This window comes from Colossoma macropomum, unplaced genomic scaffold (genome assembly GCF_904425465.1).
Source record: "Colossoma macropomum unplaced genomic scaffold, Colossoma_macropomum, whole genome shotgun sequence".
Taxonomy (NCBI): domain Eukaryota; kingdom Metazoa; phylum Chordata; class Actinopteri; order Characiformes; family Serrasalmidae; genus Colossoma; species Colossoma macropomum.
Genome location: NW_023494799.1, coordinates 16,246,215 through 16,270,122, shown reverse-complemented (window position 1 = coordinate 16,270,122; position 23,908 = coordinate 16,246,215). Strand labels below are relative to the sequence as shown.

At 37.9% G+C, this 23,908-nt stretch overlaps 1 protein-coding gene across 2 annotated transcripts in view; it reads right to left on the bottom strand.

Moving 5' to 3' along the window:
* The window catches only part of tbl1xr1a (tbl1x receptor 1a), a 58,882-nt gene that overhangs the window by 18,258 nt on the left and 16,716 nt on the right, over positions 1-23,908 (bottom strand). For both annotated transcript variants that reach the window (XM_036585845.1, XM_036585846.1), the window contains exons 2-3: positions 11,087-11,152; positions 4,070-4,138 (exon numbers count right to left, since the gene is read on the bottom strand). The gene's annotated coding sequence lies outside the window, so the exon portion shown is untranslated. The remainder of the gene's footprint in view (positions 1-4,069; positions 4,139-11,086; positions 11,153-23,908) is intronic.

Here is a 23,908-nt window from a genome sequence, read left to right as displayed (position 1 = left end):
ATTGTCAAACAAAAACTCTCTGTTGGACAAAAACTGGACTTGCTCTATTCACCATTATGTGCCCAGACATCAACTGTAAACTTCTGAGCAATGCATGAAGAGATATGTGAATCATTCAAGTTGAAAAGAAAACATTCACAGAAAATGCAGTATTTACTCAGATGTATCACATCGCTAATCAGCTTATCTGGCTTGTGAATGCTTAGGGTAAATTCACAATCGCAATGCCATGGATACTTTAGCCCAGAGGTTCCTAACCTAGGGGTTGTGGCATGGTCCTGGGGGAAGTGGCAAGAGCAGTGATACATATCAGTGATACAAGTCATAAAACTTATCAAATACGGTGACAATCATTTTCATAGGTGCAAGTGCTCCTGAATGGCTCCGCCTACATGCCACAGAAAACAGGTTAATGTTGATTATAAATTTCTATTAAGTGGGCTTGTTACTGAGGGAGGGTCTGGACAGCCCACTAAACTTGAGGCACTTTTTCAGTGCCAGGCTAAAAATTAGTGGATTGCGGGTCCAATGATTGACTAGACTTACTATGTGATTATTCTTTTGTAATCTTCGGTAATTTTTTTGTGTAATGTGTATGCTAGTGTGTGTGTGTGTGTGTGTGTGTGTGTGTGGGACGGCCAGCATGGGTTGAAGAGGGGGTAGCAAAATATTGAATAGTAAGTTGCACTCTGAAAAAGGTTAAGACTCTCTGCGATATACTGGTGGGACGATAACACAGGCTGATATCAACAAAACACGTTTTTATTGGTATCGGCAACAATGCACCGGCAATTATTAGGTTGTGTTGGTTGTGGCATTGCCTGGATTCAGACCTGCAATCTCCCAATGATAGTGTAAGGTTTTGCTCCAGCCGAATAAAAACCTTAGACAATGTGCCACTGGGTTATCCCCTGTTTTAGACATGAAAACTCATCAGCACAGTAAAGTTCAGAGACCAATCACCTGTAGTGGGGTCCAGCGACATCCTTCCTAAGACAAAATGCTAGTGATTTTAACATGAAATTCTAGTGAACTGTGAGACTAAAACACAGCAGTAACTGCTGTGGAATTATTAGGTTCACTGAGTTCACCAACTATGCAAACAAGTCATTTCCAGATAATTTGACTAGGTATTTGTTAAAAGAACTGTCAAAAAAAACGGGGTATACAAAATTTGGCAGAAATCTTTAGAGACCCCACATCTATTCTAAATCGAGGTCATTCTGAACAGTTTGTTCTCCAGGCTCCAAAAAGCATGTGGTGCTTGGTCCCCGATGATTGCTACTTGCAATGTAATTTGTAGACAGTCATTTAGCTCTCATAGTGGTTATGACAGCCCACAGAATACATACGTATTTTACATCAATTTAAGACAAGCTGAATGGTAGCTGGTCCTGGTTGCTAATAATGATCATTTGCACATAAAGTAATGTGAAAAAGTAAGTACACCCCATGAAATGTTTCAATTTTTTTTGACATATGCAGGTATATCATTATTCGATCATCAGCTAAACAGTATGTATAGATAAATGTTATGTAATACAACAAAAGAACAAAGGAAATTTGACTTATTAAAAAATGAATTAACCAAGACATACCAGGTATACCCCTGGCTTCAGTAACTGGTATTGACCCTTGTAAAGATGTAAAAATTCAATTTAGGTCAAAAGTCTAAATGCTCACTTACAATCATTGCTAACAAAACTTCTATGCAGTTGAATCACACCTTCAGATTCACTTATTATCCTATTTACTGTCAAGGACCGGCCAAAAAGGCTCTTCAATTATACCACTGCGTCTTGTAAGAAATACACTGTACTGAGCAGAAGTAAGGCAGAATAAACTCTTTACATCACAAAAAAGGAGTAGATTTTTTACATTCTTGGAAAAGAGATTCTTTATTGCAGATCTTTAGTCCATCTAAAATAGCTCAGATGTTCATAGACAAAGCTGTGATCTTTTTACACTACATGTTCCATCAAGCCATCCCTGAGACCACATCTCCATAATCACCTCCCCCAAACTGCTGACCTGACAGGCAAATAAAGACGACTGCTTCACTGTTGTAGCAAGGGAATAATCAATGACAAATTAGTTTTCAATCTTAAGCAGTCAGCTCTTATCATTCCTCGTCTGAAGACAAGCTGAGAACAATTCCAGGAATTCCTCCTTCCCCTCCACACATAAGACATACAACTAATGAGTAACATATTCAAGGCCAGCTCTGCAGGGTCTGTGCTTATAAAGGCTGTTAAGTTCTTATCTAAATTGGAAGTGAAGAAGTAAGTTAGGATAGATGGAGTCATTTCATAAATAGCTTTGATTAGTCAGAAATCAGCGTTAAATGAACCACTGTACATTAGCGTTCAATACAGCCCGTTACTCAGCTTGTGTGATGTGTCAGGTAACAGACAATCAAAGTGCAGCCCAAAGGCCTTTGTTACAGGTTATCCAAGGGTGACCTCATATTTCTGCCTGCCAAACACCGTTACCATGGATCTATTCCCTGGCTGCCCAGCTAGTGGGCCTAGCAGGGTTATGCAGCTCAGTTTAACACTTTCTATCCAGTCGCTGTGAACAAACATACAATCACAACTAAATGTAAAACAAGTGCCTAGCCTACAATGCGCAGCCTGCATAGACCTGCTAATGCTAGGCTTATACAGATATCGCAGCAGCCTAAACTAATATTAACAATTTCACTTTCTTGCATTTTAAAGTTTCTGCACAACATATGATAATTCTATCGTTATTGCCATATGAGTTTCTGTGACACATCGTAAAAGCTGCGCTGACCAAGCAGATCTAAGCACCTTTCCCATGTAGCGCCAAAGTGATATAATGAAATTGGAGGGAACAGAGCATTGTTATATCCAACGGCTTTATTAAACTTCGCATTATATGTCCATAACGTGCAGCCCTAGATTCTACTACAAGAAATGCAGCAAGATTAAGACGGGTTCATAACTCTAAAAAACTCATTTTAAATTGCATAATCACCACAGTGTGCCATGAAGCTTTTGCTATTACTGTATTCAAGTAAACATAATACTCTAATTCTCAGCTTCAGAGTAAATCACTGCAGGTTGTTACATCAAGTAAGTCCAAATCAGGTTCTGTTTAGTTTCAAGGCTTCAATGTATAATTAAAACCAGGATGCTACAGAATCTTTTTTGTTTACACAACCTATAAATACGTCTTTACATAAACCTCCTCCCTCGCAGAGGCACAGAAGAATGATCAATTAAATATATCCTGCTGCAGTTGAGGGCATAAACATCACAAAACACATTTTTAACAGAAGTATTGATCTGTTTTTCAAAATGAGTGTCTGCCAACATTTCAACAGTCGTACTCAACTCAACTTCCAAACAGCCTTTGTAGAAATATCAGCATAAGAACTGTGCGATGGGAGCTTTATGGAATGGTTTTCCATGTCCAAGCAGCTGCACACACGCCTAAGATCACTACGCGCAACGCCAAGCATCGTCTGGAGTCGAGGAAAGCAAGCTTCCACTAGACTCTGGAGTAGCTGAAACATGTGCTCTGAAGTTGTGAATCACGCTTCACTATCGGCCAGTCTAAGGAATCTGGATTGCCAGATGGCAGGAGAATGCTACCTACCAATTAAATATCATCACTACCAGAATGCACAGTGCCAACAGTAAAGTTTGGTGGAGGAGGAGTAATAGTCTGGAGTTTGTGCTAGGCCCCTTAGTTATAGGGAAGGGTAACGTTAATGTTACAACATACAAAGACCTTTTAGAGAAATGCTCTTTTGACTGAATGGGCACAAATTCCCTCGGACACACTCTCCAAAATCTTGTGGAAAGCCTTCCCAGAAGAGTGGATGCTATTATAACCGCAAAGGAGAGGTGCATTCCATAATAATGCCTATGGTTTTGGAATGTTCATAATAAGTTCATATAGGAGCAATGGTCAGGTGTCCACATACTTTGGGCCATGTTGGGTGTGGCAATAAAATAAAAAGCAGAAACACAAAGACAATGTGTTCCATTATCAATAAAGAAGGCCTCCAAGAACAAGCACAAGACTTATTTCTACTTACCACCACAGTATCAACCCTTTTTCCACAATGCAAATGTTTTATAAGGGACCTGTCCAAATGTCTCAGCACCTGCAATAACAAAAAAAGTTGAATTTAGCAAAATTAGCAGAACATCTGTGCAACGCAGACGTCTCTATTCCCTAAAAATATTTCAATTTTCTTGCATACAATAAATGCACCAGCAAAAAAGTGAATAGTCAGTGAAAAAAAAAACAAGGGCAGACAAGACATGGTATTCCAAAACCAGATAACATACTTCATTTAAGTTAATCACACAATCTAAGCGAGACAGCACAGCTAGGAACTTTTACCTATGCAGTAAAAGTTTCTAGATGTGTTGTCCTGCTTAGATTGCATGTCTATGCTTAGACCATTAAATTGTTTTTTGCCAGTATAGCTTTTTTTGTTTCATTTTATTGGAAAAGGCCTTTACTAGGCAATTCCACAAGGCAAAAGTGCATGCTGGTTTATTTTGTTGGGCTAAAAAGCATTCAAGACAGCCAGCACAATGTACAGCCAATCCTTTCGCATGTTCTACATAACGGCGAGCTTAGGATTAAGATCAGATCTCTCTCACTGTAACGGCATCATAATGATCAGCTTCCTTTTGTTTTACATAAATTTGGGAATTATCTGATGCACCACCTCCTATGCTGTAATCAGTTACGGGTGACCTGCGTCATCGCTCTGTACTGTCAAAGTTTATGAAAATGCCATTTGCATGCCATTGTCTGGACCTGTATTTCAGGTGCTATGAACACTGTACAAATAAAACTGAACAGACTTGATTGTCTCTTGATTGTCTCTTGATTGTCTCTTACTACACAGTCTGAGTTGTATGACAAAGGGAAAAAAGTGACTCTGGAAATGCCAGCGTTCAGACTGAAGGCTGAATATAGCTCCTGCCATTATTTCAGTCTGACAAACAACTGAACAACGACACAATGACATGGACATAGTTGTTTGATCAAACAAGTAAAGACACTAAAACTTTAAGTGAGGACAGTCGCACTCTATAACTTTATTTTAATGACCATCTTCACAGGAATTCTGGTCTGATGCCAGACATTTTTTATGTACATACCTGTCTATAACCAAATATCTAAACATTTATAAAATGTAGAAATTGGGACTAAATCCACCTTAGAAACAATGAATTGTAGAGAAATGTAGTAACAAATGGTTTACAAATACAGAAAAATGGATAAAATGTGCCCTGTATTTAATAACTGTATTTCATTGGCTCTGTACCTGTACTCTGCACAATGACAAAGTTGAATCTAATCTAATCTAATCTAAAATCTAATCTCAAGTCTTGGATGCCATATATACACAAAGTAGAATTTAAAAAACTAAACCCCCTTCACAACAGTAACGCCACCATTTTATTAAACAGAGCGCTATTATGGATATCACTACTGTCAGAACGAAAACCACATCTCTCTAAATAGGAATAAACCTAATTAACTTCTAATGGAAGTTAATAAAACAAGATTTTATTCTAAGTCATTCTGGACCATGTCTATCACTCCACCCTATTAGTAGGGGGTAGGGGGAAGGTGGGGGATGATGAAGCCATAAGGCCTTTTCACCCAGAGTATGAGCTTTACAAAATGCAAACAAAATAGACGTATTAAAAATGAGGGAAAAAGATACAAATATATTTATCGACTTCATGGCCGTCATCAATAATTACTGATACTGTTCCCAGCACTAATGCTTGGTATCTATCAGCATCGCTAAAATTAAAAAAGAATATTGGTGTGCGACACTAATACTTGTTTACACTTTATACCACTAAAGACTTTATATTGGCCAGCACTAGACGAGTTTAAGCTAATAGAAAACCAAAATATTAAAAGAAATTTCATTACTAACACATACTTGAATTTACTCACTATCCAAACCACAAAATAAACTACAGTCTGCTCCCTCTGAAAGCATACTGAAAGACAAATGAACCGGTTTGCTCAGTAGAGCAAAAAAAATACCTGAACTGAAATGGCTGAGAGACTGAAGATTTTGGCTAATATCAATAGTCTCTTGTCTACAGACGAGGAGCTCGAAGAGAGATATGCTGGGATAAAAGCCACTTCCTTTATATGGGCAGCTCACAAAACTATCTCTCCTGTGTCTCTGAAGCCTCTTTGTGAGGCTGCACCTGCTAAGTAGGCTACACGTCACTGCCTCCCTGTTTTTCCACAGCAGTCTATAATGAGGAGCTGAGATTCCTGGAAAGGATTTCCAAAGTAAAAAGATTTTCACCATTTAAAAAAGGAAAAAAAAACTGCACTTTTTTTTACCGCTCCATGGATTCCAAAAAGGCATAGGTGTCTAAAAATGCACCCCATTTCCCTGATAAAATCTTAGCATTGCCTGTGCATGCAGTGAGCGAACATGAATTGCCATGGGCCAGACTCCTGAACTACCTGAATTGACTTCATTCAAAATGAGCTTCAAAGCTCTCCTTTGCTGAGTACTCTGGACTGTAAATAGGTCTGCCCTCTCAGACCAAGGCAGAGGAAAGGCAGTCCACAAAAACACATTCAGTCCTTCAATGCAGACAAATTCACATAATGGGTGAATAAAGTAATACTTCCAACAAATCTGTTAGAATTTCAACATCCGCATTAAGCCAATTAAGAATGTCAATCCAATTCGAACAGCAGTACTGCAATATACCTTTGTTGAGCAATAAAACATTCCTCTGATTTTTCAATCATTCAGATGTAAACAAAGTCATTCAGAGTGCTTAAATGTGAAACGTGCATTGAAGAGAAAGTGACAGATTTTCTCTGTAATAGTGGTGACAGAAATCTGGAACCTGGATGTCCATGACACCAATTCAGCCACTGCATTTATTATACACTTTCTGAACCCTTATATATATATATATATATATAATACTGATCATGGTTAAACAGTGGTAAATCAAAACAGTAAGTTTTCTTTTCTTTCTTCTACTTTATCTTACAATGTATGTCAGAATGTACCTCTCCGTCATGACTGCTTTTTAAAAAATACGCAACGGGCCAAAACTTACACAAAACAATGTCTCAGCCATTAGGCAGCACATTATGATCATTTTATGTAACAGCTGTCTGTGATGTAGAGGCATTAAACTCTTCGAATATATGGTTCTTATCACCACCACTGTGAACATTCAGACAAGTTCTTCTAAAACGGATCATTTCAGGTCAAACCATTCTCAATGACTGTTTACATCTTAATGACAATTACCCAGAAATTTTATGAAATCTGAAGAATTCCTCTTGAAGAAGGTCCATGTAACCCGTATGTATATACACACACTTTTTTTGACTCCTGCATTAAGAGTGCATCATTTGGTCAAAATCTTAAATCTTAAATATCAAACAAGCATTCATTCAGTGCTAGTGCACTCAAACCTCAAAATTGTTATGTGCTACTTAGATCCTTTCCTGCTTTTTGATACTGTAATAGTAAAAATTTTACAATAACAACTACAATACACTACGCTATTAGAAAACTCTGACAGACTTTACACCTATTAAACAAAACCGCATTTTCCTTTCTAGTTAACATTTATATTACTCCTCACTAAATCTATCGCCCAAGAAACAGTAAAATTTAAAGTTTCTCTTCTACAGAAAGCACGTGATTCTAGAAGTTGTCAGGATTTGCTGCTTGATACTGCATTATACTGAGCAAACGTCCTGCCCCACACAAACACACCCACTCAGCAAGCCTTCATTCTTTCAGTCATTTCAGCCGCTGCATGTACACAAATCTCTAATGTAAAGGAGAGTGTAAACAGTAATGTAACATGTCAGTGACTGATTCAGCAGTTTTTTTTTATTGCTGTTAACAGCCTTTCTGTGGGCAAACTGTACATTATTCTGTCCTTACTAGAGTAAATCAAGCATTCAGCTAAGCTAATGGACTTCAGTAATATTCAAGGACAGGCTTTCAATTAAATCTAAACTATTACATCTAATTGAAGGATGTTACACAAAAATGTACTATAAGCTTCCTATTTCTGTATTTAGAGAATTTCTAAAAATTGTATACACTATCACTAGCTCGAGGCTAATATGACAGGCAAATTGTTATTACGAGACCAGTGAAAATTAGCATTATCTTAGCAGGGCTAACAAATAAACCAAAGCTCCTAGGTTAAGTGTAGTCTTAGACTAAAAAGGATTTTAACAGCAGAAACTGAGATGTTCTCTACAGTGTAACTAAGAATCAGCCTTATGCTGCGTTTACATGTTTGAGGTAGACAGACGACAGCAACCCAGCTGTTCCATAGTTTTCAGTGGAGAGACAACTGAAAATCAAATATCACCATTGGCCCTTCTGCATACCTAGCAAAAACTTATATCACAATGTGACCAATATCGATCAGCCCTACTGCACAGCCTACCACACACTAGTGCTGGAGAGAAGCAAATGGGAGCATTTGTTGCACAATCAACTTGCTTTACAAAGACACTGAAATGAGAAATCCAAAATAAAACACCAATTTTTAGAGTCCAACTCTGAAATTGGAACTACAAATCTTCAAAGCAAAACCCAGAAAAAGGGAAGCAGATGTCACTGTTTCTTTTCAGAGGGCCGTTAGTCATTCCACCTACACACTGCTGTGAGCTCAAAAACGGCAGTTCAGTTTGGGGGGAGGGGGGTTTGAGGTGAGAGGCTTGCTCTTGCAGGCCTAGTCTTTCCCTCACTACACCGTGGAGGAAGACAGAGCCTAGTGTAGTGTTCCCCTCCCCCCACTAGTATGAAGGTACAGGAGGTGTTCGTTAACAACTGCCAGAGCACCTGCTGTAGACAGCTAGACTTCCTCTGGATGAATCAAACACGCCACTCCATTGTTCACAGAGAGGCTGCATCAGGTACAACACAGCCACAAGGCCTAATCGTGAGTGCTTCAGGGAAGAAGCATACGACAGAAGCAGGAAGGTTACTGTTTTTGTTTTCTTAATCATAAAATCACAACTGTCTGAGCTGTGATTCTACATTATCCGGGTTGTCAGAAGTATCTAGAATTAAGATTTATGATGTGAAAAAGAGTTTTAAAAGGCTTCACATCATTCATTTCAGTGGCCCATTATAAGCTTGGCTCTTTCAAAAAATTAAATAATAGAAGACACTTTAACATTTAAATTAAGGCAGGTCCACTATGATTTGCTTGGGCATTACTGCATTACTTGCTAGATAATATCAGGCCTTACAATTAGTTCAAAAATTGGGTAATCATGAGATTCATTCAGTGAATCAAACAAATTCATTAAGCTTTCTGCTTAAGCCTGCTGCTGCCACCATCATTACACAAGGCGATTTCTTCTTTTAAGATCTAATAACGAAAGCCATATCAGCCCCAAAGCTAGTGCTTGGCTGCCCAAAGTGCGAAGGCAGAAAGTTGACTTACCCCTAACTCACTTAGCCAATGAGAGTACATTGATTATTAATATACAACGGCATATTTTTTTAGGTTCTAATATTTCTGTGAAAGATTCCACAGCACTTTTAGTAACTAAACATACCATGTAAAGCTATAAAATACCATACAGTTGTCACTGACTGCAACACTAATGTACCAACACAAATGAAGCTAGCAGCTACTAGCTAATATTGCATAGCAGGTGGTGGTACAGAGATGTCGTGTACCTTGTATGGAAAGAAACCACTAGAACAGTCAAAGAACACAATTTCTTCACTTATACTAATACCACGCAAAAACGCCAAGATAACAACAAGTTGCTAGCTAGCTACTCCGTCTTTTTGGCCCTCAGCCCACTAGAAATACTACATTTTGGCCCAGCCAAGACAAAAGGTCAGGGCACCATGGCTCCAATGTATTCCAAGTTGTTGGAATGCCCATACAGTTGTATGCAAAACACCTCCAGTCAAATGACATGTTTTGTGTCATTAATGTAAATGTTTTGTTGATTTCCTAAGCAAAATAAATGAACACATCCTCTACAGGGAATAAACTTAATGGCAATTTTCTGCAAATTTTAGCACACCATTTCTTTTTTTAACATATTGAGGGAAAAAAAAACAAACATAGAGAGAACACTGACAGAATCACAGAACTGAGACATAAAAACAGATTTCAAATAAGGGATCAAATGACTTAATTATTACTAGTCGACTAGTTGAGTAGTTGTCATTAGCATAGTCTTCCATAATCAATCTTGTCAACTAGTCACTGTAACTGTAGATAATATACAGAAACAAGAAGGATGCAGAGAACAGCAAATGCATGTTCTGTATGAATCAAATATTAGTAAAATAATATTGTGCTGTCATAAAAAATTGTCCAGCAAAACCTATCTTAATATGATTTCTGGTCTCGAGAACTTCAGCCAGCCTAGTTTTTGAGTCAGATCATCTTGAGTGATCTTGGAAAGTGCTGAAAGTGAGGTGCTGCTAACAAGCACTCTCCAAGTGCTCGGTGCAAAGTTAAAATTCGGTTTTAATGAGGCTTCAGCCTAATTAAGTCCAGCATATCATAATGCTGTTTCAGTGTAAACAATTCAAGAAAGCAAAGCAAACTCAGAAGACAATATATATACACACACACACACAACACAAAAGCTTGGCTTGCAACTGTCAGTTATCTTATTTATGCTTGTAAGGCATTTGATATAGCCTACTGCAGCCTTTCAGAGAAGCACCAGGCCTGCTTCCCGTCATGTACTGTAGCAGAGTGTAGCTCAAACAGCACTTAGCCTCGAGATGGGCTGTGATCCTCATCGTCACCCACTGTTACTATGACAACAGTCTTTGGAACAATATCTGATGAAAGAACTGACAGCAAGGCAGGAAATAACATTTCAGTATTCAAACACATGGTAAATCATTTTTAGATTGTATAATCCAGCAATGGAAAGACTATTGCTATTGTTGCTCCTCAAGGATTACTGCAGGCCTGCAGGTCCATGCATGACTGATGGAGGCTTGATGCTGACCAAAACAAATACTCGCCCATGTTGTCTGAGGATGATTAAAGGGCTTATCTCAGCTTACCATGTGATCAGGTCTTGTTGGGATGTCAGCCTTCAACCTTACACCGCCGGGGGGAGTCTCTTCAGTCTGGAAATAATAGAGCATACAAAAATCCCCATCAAACAGAGCCATCTATAAAAGCACAGGCCAGGACTACAATGATGAAATCAGGATTCTTATTATGTAGCATATCCTGTTATAGCACAGTCCCAGATGCTGTTTACACTGCAGATATAAGCAGCATTCAACTTAAACCAGGGCTTTAAATTAGAACCAATACCAAAAACAATGTTAGACTTTAGAAGAATGACAAATTATTCATGTATTTGCCGATATTTAGTCATTTTGCTGAAACTTGGAACACTTTTTTTTGTTTTTTTATTTCAGTCTTGAAAAAATGGAAAAAAATGTTGGGATGCTTTTAAGTGAAAAGTTAACATGTCATCCATAGAGAGCACACTTTTGTACATTTTGTTGAACAGTTACTACTTATTTGTTGAACTGAACACCTTGGAAACAATAGAACATGAAATGTGACAAGAAAAAGCCTGGGCATATGCCACATTTTATGCCCCCCCAATTGTTCAGTGTTCTTTTGTACAGACACACACAATATGCTCATCATCACGATACTGAAAATTTTTCAGCATAATAATAAAATATCCTGTTTTCCATCTCTACAGCAACAGCACCCAAAGATTCATTTATATTCTCAGTCACAGTGTCTCTGATTCACAGTGCAAATTCCATGCAAATTAGCCCTGCTGAAGTAGCCCAAGCCTCACCATTGATACAAAAGAACAAGGGCGAACAGCGTTTGATAATATCGGTAAGCTGACATAAGGGTCGGGCTCTAACCTATATTCTCCCAGTAAAAGCCACAGGATAGAAGAAATGACTTCCAAATGCAGATCCCAAGCCATCACCTTTATCAAACCATTACTGCTGCAAAATGGCTGGAGGTCTCAGCACATACAATGAAACAGGATGACTCTCCCAATTTATAGAGGACAGACAGGATATTTCATCCTCCCAGTCTGAACAGTATATGATGACTTAGGCCTAATCTATTTTTTAATATACAACAAATACTGTAGATGGAGAACATACACTGTTATATATGGCCACATAGGTAAACTTGCTGGATTACCCAGCAGACACAACTTAAAAGAACTATTTCCCAGCTGTATTTGAAATTGTGCAATATCCACTAGTCTGGAGTTACAATTTCAGTCGTGCAGAGAAGCTATTCGCTATTAAATTCATGCAAGAATAATTTCCTGTTGTCAAATTGGACAGACTTCCAAAACATTTCCTTCTAGTTCCACTCTATACGTCGACAAAAGGTTCTCACCCTCTGAGATTTCAACCGCACTGACCAAAAGTACAGCAACTGCTCTTTAGTCCTGGCCACTGAAGTAAAGAGAGGACTTATTAGACAAACTGCTAGGCTACCCGTCTCTAGTTTCAGGCTATCCTATGATTACAGCATATTCTTTTCACACCCACGACACTTTCACCACAGCTGCCCTTTGCAGGACCTTGACTCGCACCCTTTTAGCAGCTCTGTGGAGAGCTCGATGAGGGGCGGAATGGAATAAGAGAGGGAGTTTAATTGGGTCATCTGAGACCAGCATAGGGGAAAGATGAAGGTCAGGAAAGGTAAAACATGATATCGATATAGTGAAATTGCTTACTGATCAGTAGTAAGGAACACTACAAGTAGTAACCGTAGTGGCGGTTACGGTAATGACAAAACTCATGGCGAAAACTGCCTGAGAAAGAATTTTGACTGCATGAATGATATACCAGACAAAATAATTTCTCAGGTACGAGTTTGTCATAATGGTTATGCTATTATGCCACAAATAAGCACAATGTGACAAACAGTGCAAAAGAAAAATAAGGTTGAGGGTTGGAGGTACGAGTATGAGATGCATTTATGAAAAAAATGACCTGAAAAAGTTTGACGAAGCTGAAGTTGCCTTCTCGTTCCAATCTCCCATTCCACTTTAAATGGTGCATCAGTTATATTCAAGATCCAGAGTGCAATTGCTGGTCCATTTAAAAAAGCTGGCGAATAAGAACTTCAGCCTTGTAGAAATTATGATGTGTAACATGTAGCACCATTTTGCTGGGCCTGTAGGGCTAGTGTTTAAAAAAAAGCACTATAGACATAGGGTTATCTACGTATTGTTCAGTTCAGCACAATGAAAATATTTCAGGTTTACTTTGGTGATTAAAAATGGTTCTTACTAAAAAGTGAACAGACATTCCTGAAAAACAAGCCACTTTTAGCCTACAATCACAGAGCGTGCAAGTTACCGACGGCAAAGCCAGTGCCTCCAGCAATGTTCGGTGCCAAACCGTCCCCTCTACCTCTGACTGTGCTCAAGCAATCAGAAAGGCAATATGTCTATTCACTGCATTAGATATGCATCCATTTTGTACAATCGTGTGATTCTTATCACTGGTTAATGTGCTTGAGCTGTGGAATGGAATTCCAGGCACACCGAATTTTAGCACATGTAAACTTGTTGCCAAAGATGGACGAAGAAACAAATGTAGAAACTCTGTGAAGAGCTGGAAAAGTCACAATTCACTGTAAATACAATGGACAGGAAGTTGTTCTACTAGCTACTCTCTTGATAAAAGGAAAACTGGAAAACTGAGTGATGGTTAGATTTATTTCACATGATATCTACATTTAATTTGTGAGCCGTTTACATTTTTTTGACATGAGCATTTATTTTCTTGTTGATGTAATCAGCAAGAACAAAACATTACATTAACTTTGCAACTAAAATAAACTAAATCTTGCTATTAAAATGAACTTATTTCATTCTCTTTTTTTAAAAAAGACTTCTGGTGTGTATTTTCACATCTTGCATTAAAATTGAACTGTGAAAGGTGAACCGTTGGACCTACACTAAATGTACTTTATCAGCTTAAGAGCTAGAACATGCTTGTCACCACGGTGTCATTTTTAGTAATTTAGTCTCGGAACTTACGATCATGTAAGTATCTAGTACTTTGGAGTTCACACTTACCTGGTTAATATCTTGAACTGAGGGGACTGCAAAAGAAAAATGTTACCACTTGTGTTGGGTCTTCGATATTCAAAGCTCAGACATGAAAATCCAAGAGCACATATACTTGGCATTAATGATAAACTACTATGGTCTTGGACTGCTGCTTTAAAAAAATGGAAATAAAAGAGTAATAATAGTAAATCAATCCTGTGCAGAGCAGCTTCTGAATGCAGCACTTAAAATCACACTTGTGCCACACTGAGCAGATGTAAGGAGAGCATGGAAGGTTAAATAAATGCACGCCATGGAAGTTTAAATAAATGCAGAATTATTCTTTGAAGTACAAGGTGAATGCTACTCTGTGCATTCTTTCAATTAATGTAAAATAAAATAAATAAATAAATAATAAACTTATTGCAAAACAGCCCTGAAGTCATTTTGCGTAGGCAGGCAAGACCAGGGTAGGGTCCTACACAGCATAATTATGGCTCCCGTCAGTACATGATGAGTGATGATGTTAATCAAATGGACCTTAAATAATTTCCACTGACAAGAGCATATCTTAGGAATAGTGTATGGATTTGGAGCGCTCACGCAGAGTTAGACTCTACCACACCTCATACCACCTCATCTTCAACTCTTTCCCAGGATGGCCAGAAGAGAAGAGGGAAGAGGGGAGATGAGGACTGAATCTAAATCTCATGTTAAATCATAGGTTTTATCTCATGCTAAAATCTTCAGGTTTCATTTTATCCATCTGCACATATGAACACCTTACTGTACATATTGCACTTTCTGTAGCCCTATCACGTATCTTGCACATCTAGACACTCCACACCTTGATACTTTGTTTTGGTACCAACATCTGCATATATTTATTCAGTATTGTCATTATATGCCATTACCTGTACACATCTGCACATATTTGTTCAGTATTGTCAATATATATGCCACTACCAGTGCCTCCTGGTACAGTCATCATTGCACTGCCACTTTCACTTTCATCTAACGTTATAGATATTATTCCAGATTGTCGGATTTTACTATTTGTATATATGCCTGTAGATATTCTTCCTGTTATATTGTTTACCCCCATTACTATTACTGTCCTGTGTTGTGTGACTGCTACTGGCTGCTAAATTTCCTTCGGGATCAATAAAGTGTCTGTCTGTCTGTCTGTCTGAAATTGTGTAATATAATTTATACAGATATTTATAAACCAGAAGTATTTACAGAGAACTTTCAAGCATGTAAGTAAATCATCTACCATTATCAGCAAATCTTCATCAGTATAAAGTTGATTTTGCAGCTCGTGGTCCAAAAAACTCTCATCAAAGCAGACTCTTCAGGAGAAGGAAAAACTTACCTTTAAATGTAAGTTAATGCAACATGATTTATGTAATTTTGGACAATTTGTATAGGTCAATTATCTATAAGCAATAGTAATTACACACAATTTTACACAACGTAAAAGATAGCTAGTGTCTTCCAATAATGCAAAACCTACAGCAATGAAATGGGATGCATAGATACCATTTTTTTCAAACTGAGTACAAGCAAATAATTTTAGTACTCGCTGATACCAAGCGTGATATCATAATGAATTACCTACTTAGAATTAAGTAGTTGTTCGTGTAAATAACAACTACGGTGCAATTTACCTTTATCTTAACAAATAGATCATTCAAATCTGGCTGATTTTAAATGACGTGCATTAGCTCGCTACGTTACATTAGTTACCTTGGATCGAGCAGTGCTGCAGTGGATAAGAGTGAGTTTTTGGTCCACATCAGAAATGCACTTCTGTACAGCTGTAAGTAAAGTACATTTCGAAGTTTTGCTCTCAAGCTCCTCATCAATCTCGTCTCTGTAGCAGTGACAGCACAAATCACATCCGAAGCTAATCCGAGGAGCTCATTTGTAGACTTTTATGTCTTAATGAAGGTCTCTGATTGGCTGGTTGAGCTGTAGTTGAACGTCTTCTTAAACCAGACATTATTGTTCTTTGGTGAGTCACACTTTACGTTTGAATAGACCATCGCGTACACAGACAAAACCTTCGATCTATAAGCTCACTCTCTATGAAAACGATCTGTCTGACATGTTACTTGAAACAGAGCCTCTACAGACAGCTCTGTCTATAAACAATTATCAATAAAGCTGTTTCATTCAAAACACACAGAGTACTGGGCAAACATGCTGAGAAAGTGTGCTACAGTAGCTTTACTAACCACACTGTGCACTGAAATATGCATGGTAGGACAATATGGCCTCTACTCAGCGTGTTTTACAGACATATTAACCTATCAATATATTAACCTCATAATTCTCGTAATTCAATTCAGTCAAACAGAGTAAAGTCAGTACATATGGACACTGGCGGGCAAACCTCTCCGTCTCTGTTTAGTGTACCCACTCATACTGGGGTACCAGTTGTGATTAAGTGTGTTTAAAATGGGCTAAAAAAAGAACAGTGTATTCCTGGCGGAGTGACCAGCGACTTTGTGTCCAACCTCCATGCCATCAGCACACTTCGCTGTGACAGCAGACCCTCATTCACTAGCAGCTAGAGTTGTTTGCTCATTAGCACAGCAGCATACACAAACTAGGCTTACGTCACATGGCATCAGGTGGTATATGATGTTATTATCCGGGCATTTTCATGAGCTCAAGTATCGAGCTTACACCAGAAACCTGATCGATACTAATTTTCATAGCACGTTTATTTTAAATATACAAAATCAATAACTTCTTTATGACAATACACACCCTTCTCTTCACTCCAAGTATAGCTGGGAAAAAAAAATTCAACATAATTTAGATCTCTAGCTATTCAGATAATAGGGGTGAGAATCTTGATTTGAATGATTTTGATTCAGGCTGCCAAGATGCGATTCTCCATGTTGATTTTTGATTTCACAGGTGGCGTCAGCTAGCTGAATTTCAATGTAGCTTACACTCTGCATACTTGCTAAGTCTGCTTTACCACGTAATAGGTTTAAACTAAAATGTAAAAAATGGAGAAAAAAAAAAAACATGGGCACTGATTAAATATTTAATTACCTTTATAAAGACAGGCACTAAGTAAAGTATGGGATATTTTTGTCATTTATTATCATTTTCATACACATATACAGCAGTGTTTAACATAGAAACTTTTGACATTATAAGCCTTTTCCATTCAAACAACACTGCTGCACTACTGCTAACTTTCTTTAGCACTTCAGTGAGGTTATGTCACCACCAAAGTAACACTGCTGTACATTAACCCAAAGCCATTGTGATAATAATTATTGCATTTCTAGCCTAAATCCAAACATCTGAAGCTTGCAACAGATCTTTAGGTCACATATGTTTTCTTAGTTTTACAGATAATCCTTCAGTAAATGTTTAAACTTACAGCCAAACTCTGAATCTTAGTGAACTGGCCTGCTGCCGTATTAGTAATTCATAAAGGTGTTTGTTAAACAAAGCCGCGCTCTTACAGAGGGTCATGTTTACTTTGGTTTCAGACCTTTTATTTCATATACTTAAAATTATGACCAATGTGATTGCAAATAGGCACGCATTAGTGAGATCCTGCGATTTTTCCTCCTCAAACTCGGGATGTGCCAAATGTCTCTACAATGTCTCTGGGTGAGCATGAGTTTATTGTAGGAGAAATGCAGAGTCTATATAAAAATCTGACTATGGTGTTTTGAGAATCGATTCAGAATCTTTTGAGAGAGAATCACGGTTATTGATTATGACAAACAAGACAAACACCACCTGTACTACACTCAATACATTTAACTGAGATTCATATGCAGTCACTACCCAGAAACTAAAAAATTAATATCACTAACAAGTGAGTATTTCTCAAACTCTTGTTCAAATTATATTCACTCCGCTTTAGAGAAACTCAGCCTGGAGCCAAACTCACATTTTCTATTAAGGTACAAAGATGAGAAGTCAAATGTGAAGATTATCATCTATAGAACGCTACTGTACAAAATATTAGGGTTCAGATTAGTTCCACTGTGAGTACAGTGAGTTAAACTGTTGGAAACGGTGTACCTGATGTTAGTGTTGCTGTATTGAACAATGTTACGGCCATGTTCGTCTCTTTCATGGTCAACTTCAGCACAGAGCAGAAGTTAGCCATAAGTTTTCCATGCATAAATGCATTTATAAATATATGCTGACATTTATGAATATATTTATAAAGCTAAAGCTCGTAATGCAATGCATCTAAAGTGTCACGCATAAAACGTGGAGTGAAAATTAAAGCAGTGTGCATATTATAAACTTATTTTCTCTCTCTGAACTGTACACACAACCTTCAGGCACGAGCCTAAGGCACAATTTGATTTTATTAATTAATAATTTAACTTTAAACCTTTAACAGCATGTTACATACAGTAGTGTGCAAACATAAGCAAACTGAACTGAAAAAATGAACAAGAATTTCTTGTTTTTGAAAGTCACTGACACCTTGTGAGCTGGTTAGGAGAAAGTTTGGCTCTCCCCTGAGCCCCCCAGCCTTCAGATGTATTCATTAAATTTCATCACCAGCACACCTAATTTAATTTAAGGAACTAATTAGCCAAACCAGGTATTGGATGATAACTACAACTAATACTGGGCTTCCACAAGGTGAGGACAGGGAAAATGGTTCATCAAACACAGAGACATGAAATCACTCCTTATTTTATTAAAAGAATAGTTTGGCAAAATATAAAATGTATGTGATTTTCCACTTACCCCAAATGCAATTGATCAACCAAGAGATCCAAATTTTACTTCTTTAATTGAATGAAAATTAATAGTCATGTAAAATCATTTTGGTCAATACATGGTCAAAACGTCTCTCAATCCGCTCAAACCATATCCAGGTCTTAGATCTGTGTTAATGTATCAGACTATCAGAAAGTATCAGCCTGTAAAGGGTTACAAAGCCATTGCTCAGGCTCTGGGACCACAGTGAGAGCCATTATCCACAAAAACTTGGAACAGTGGTGAACTTTCCCAGGAGTGGCCGGCCTACCAAAATTTCACCAAAAGCGCATTGACGACTCACCCAGGAGATCACAAAAGAACCCAGACAAACATCTAAAGAACTGCAGGCAGCACTTGCCTCAGTTAAGGTCAATGTACATGATTCCATAATAAGCAAGACACTGGGCAAAAATGGCATCCATGAGAGAGTTACACATTCCACCATAAGAACATCATACCAACAGTGAAACATGGTGGTGGTAGTGAGATGGTCTGTGGCTGCATTGCTTCTGCAGGACCTGGACAACTTGTCATAATTGAAGGAACCATAAATTCTGCTTTCTATCACAAAATCCTGAATATTCGGCTATCAGTTTGTGACCTGAAGCTCAAGTGCAGTTGGGATATGCAGCAGGACAATGATCCGAAGCACACAAGCAAGTCCACCTCTGAATGGCTCAAAAGAAACAAAATTAAGTTTTGGCATGGCCGAGTCAATGTCCTGACTCGAAACCCATCGAGATGCTGTGGCAAGACCTTAAAAGGGCAGTTCATGCTTGAAAACCCTCCAACATAGCCGAATTAAAACAATTCTGCAAAGACGAGTGGGCCAAAATTCCTCCACAACGATGTAGAAGACTCATTGCAAGTTATCACAAACGTTTGATTGCAGTTGTTACTGCCAAGGGTGGCACAACAAGTTGTTAAGTTTAGGGGGGGGCAGCACTTTTTCACATAGGTGATATAGATTTTGAATAAATATTTCTCTTCAGTAAATGGAATATCCATTTAAAAGCTGCATTTTGTGTTTACTCGTGTTGTCTTACATAAAAATTTGTTGGATGATCTGAAACATTTAAATGTGACAAATATACAAAAATAGAAGAAAGAAATATGATAGCATATTTTTCCACACTGCCCACTCCAACTACTACTGTCCATAAAATACACTGTTAGAAATAAAGGTTCTGTGCAGGTACATTTTTCCTTCATCAAGGTACAAACAATGTAAATGCACCCTTAAAAGGCACAACAGTGGTTTTAAGATCCAATCGTGTACCTTAATCAAGTTTTTTCCAGTGGAAAAGTATGTATTTGTACCTTTTCATAACTGAATGTTTTAAAACAGAACAATAAAATAAAAAGCCTGGAGACGAGACGGGGTCTGTGGAGTCAATACTGTTTAGAGATTTTAATTTCAATGGATTATGGTACAATTATGTTCCCTGACTAAAGGTACTGAGATGTACCCTTGAAGGTACCAACCCAGTGACAAGAGGGGTACTGCCCCAGTGAGAGTTCCATACTTATTTTCGTGAGAGTAGTAAAGTAGTAGTGATGGAATTGCACCATTCTCTTATGTTTTATCCATTTCTCTAAACGTGTCATAATAACTTACTGGGGTACCCAATGTACTTCTTCAGTATTTTCTCTGTGCTCACAAAACCCACTCAACTCATCAAGCGCTGCAGTGACTCGAGTCAGGCATTTTAGAGTACTGGAAAACCAGGTTTGGAACATCACACGACCAAACTATGTACAATCTAGTAGAGTATTTTTTGTCTCCATTACTAAAACTATTCAATCCTTAATCGCAAAGTCTATGTTTAGACGCCATCTATAAGCAGACACTCATAATCCCTGATTATTACGTGCAGGGGGAAATTTCAGGCTCAAGTCGATCTCAACAGGACAACCTGAATCACACATCACAGTAATTAATACTTTGTTTACTGAGAAACTGGGCCATTTGGATTAGCTCAGGGTAGCTGCTGGCAGTTGGAAAGAGATGAGACAGAAATAGATTTATGTTTACAGAATCTGCTCACAGAATCCCATTGTTTTAGCTTCAGAGCGAGCAGCCATGCTGACAAGCATGAGGGAAAAATGGGAAATATGGCTGGCCTACATAAAATTCCAGGACATGATAGCATGCAAATGTAAAGAAAAAAAATAATGCTCAGTAAAACTACTTGTGATTTTCCAATGTCAGTGTATCTTTTCTCTCACAACAAGGTGTGTCTGTGTCTGTGTCACAGACAATATGCTGTCTGATCCCAAAGGGGCAGCAGTGTACTCAAGATTGGTGCGTTTAGATTATATCTGTCCATCAAGAGCAAATGATTGTGGTTCCTGTTATCAGGACTGTTACCTCTTATAGTTGAGCTTTTTTGAACTCAACAAGCAACTAGCCTAAACACCCAGGTACACAGTACATCGCCTCCAATCTGGAGCATTTACAGGAAACATGTACAGCAATGCCCAGCAACTTGACTACTGAAGTCCTACTTAAAATATAGCCATAACTACCTGGACAAAAAGATGCAAGATTTGTGGCAAACCTACCAAAACTACTTATAATATAATGCATTATACAAATAATAAGAATAAAAATAGAAAATAAAAATTTGTGTACATAGCAATCCAGTACAAGAGTAGAGGTAGCCTACTTATTTTTCATGCGCAGTTATAAATAAATTCTATTCCATGTTCCATTTAAAGACATACTGTACTGCGCTTTTGTTTTGAATTACCCAATCACCCAAAAAAATACAAAAATTCAAAACACGGCTGGTGCAGCAGTATCTTTCACTGCCGTAAAATAGAGCTTAAACATTTAGGAAAATAATCACACTATACGAACACATCATTCTACAGTCTTATGAAAAATAAAAGACTTTGTTTATTAAACATTTTATTCTTTGCTCTTATTTATGCAACTTTTTTGTGAAAAACGGCCACCTTGATTGCCTTGCAATATATTTAAAATACACTAATGAATCAATTAACTTGCATGATTAAATACTGGTCTGCATTAATTTGCATTTCTGTGATGCATAATTTACATTTGACAGATTACATGAATTCTTTGATTCATCAAACCACCCAAAGAAAAAATTTCTCACAGCACAAAGCAAAAAATCCCTTCACATTCCTTCAACAATATCAGTATTGCCAAGGCCAATAACACAATACCAATAACATGATGTACGGTTCAGGCCTCACCGAAAACAGTCAAACGTTGACTTACTTTGGATCAATCTTTCTGTCTTTAAAGACTGAGCTGTGCACAATGCCACAGCTTGATGATACAACTACATGACACCAAAACACCTCAAAAAAAGCTACAAAAACATGCTGAAACTGTGAAAAGCTCAGTCGCCCCCAGCCCTGGCTAAAAATAAGCCAGGCTGCAAGGAGCTCCATACCTTAAAGCTCCAGCCTCCTGTTCAATACAGACACCTTGCTGAGGCAGCGATTCTCATCATGCCCTCATGCCCTCACAGAGACACTGCCTGCACTTCCCATTCATTTACTAGTCTAGTCACAGAATGTTCTTCACAACATGGTTACATCTTTCTCTACCCAAACTAACATTTCACCTTGAAACAGCGGAGCCCAGATGACAAACAGCAACTGGCATACGGCACATGCATGTTTTATTCAGTCAGACTAAATTTGAAAAGAACATCTTGAACAGACAAGATATGTTTTCAAGGTGGCTACTGAATCCACACATAGCTAAGAAATCAAAAAAGAACTAAAGAAGATTCTACTTCTACTACTTTATCTCCTTCAGAGAACGTGAAAATTGTGCATTCCTACAGATAAACATTCACTGTCAAATAGAGGCACAATTAATCACTGGTAACATCAGTCAATGGTGAACCACCTTTGCTGTTTTTCGTTCCAGAGGAAGCTTTTTTCCATGATGGCAGTCGTCCATTGTTGAAGATTCAGAAATGTCCTTAATACAACAGGTGGGAAATTTCTGGTTTTAGTTTTACTGCTTCCTTCCTGTTATGTTCCTGACCTCTGAGCACAAACCACCAGTATGTCACTGGTAATCTTTAAGCACCGATTTTTTTAGGTTGGTTGGTTAAAAATATTAATGTTTACATGGATGGTTCTTCTGTTGCAAATAATCAAAGATCATATTCTCTAATGAAAACTGCACGGACATGTCCCTAGGCCTAAAGTCAAAAAAGAGATTACTCTCTTCACTTGGACTGGGACCTGTTACATCTTTTTTAAACCGATACAAATACCATGACCTTGATTCCTTTTTTGAGCAGGTAGTGCTGCATAATTATAAAAACTATTACTCCCAATGAATGCAACAACTCTCACTTTAATTTTAAAGAAATAAAAGCAACAAATTAAAAAAAGTTTTAAACGTTCACTTGTGAAATATATAGAATACCTTTTCTCCAGAATAATACAGATTTCACACAAAGGACCACTATTAGCAAGTAGCGTTTCTGCATGTCATTAAAAGGGACAAAAATCAACATGATTTGCGTATGGTTATTGTCATAGATTTCAAAACGAAGCAAAATAGTCTATTATCTGAAGGTAGGGCTCAGTAATATTGTGAGTTTTAACTTAATCGGTTAATTGTAAAAAACGAATACAAGCTGAAGACTGCAGGGGGCGCCTCACCATCTGAATCCATAGATGTTTCTGGTCCGACTCTTTTTCAACATGAAAACAATTAAATCTCAAATCTGGCTTTACAAATAACACTGCACCCCCAAACTGAAGAACTCAGAATTTGTATGTTGTAGGACCTTTTCTTTGCAGACAAACGGATTTGTCGGTTAGTATTCGAACTACCTGATGGACTACAACTACCATAAACACTAGGACTTCACCTCCATTGCAGTTCACAAGAATAAGGAAATTTGATTTTGTACACACCAGGCAGTGAAAGTGACTACAATAACCGTGAGCACCATGACCTGGTAAAATATGTGAATGGAGGTATGTACACTACACACGCACATGTGCTGCTGTGACCTTTTCTGTATTTGCATAGGATTCATTTCTTCTA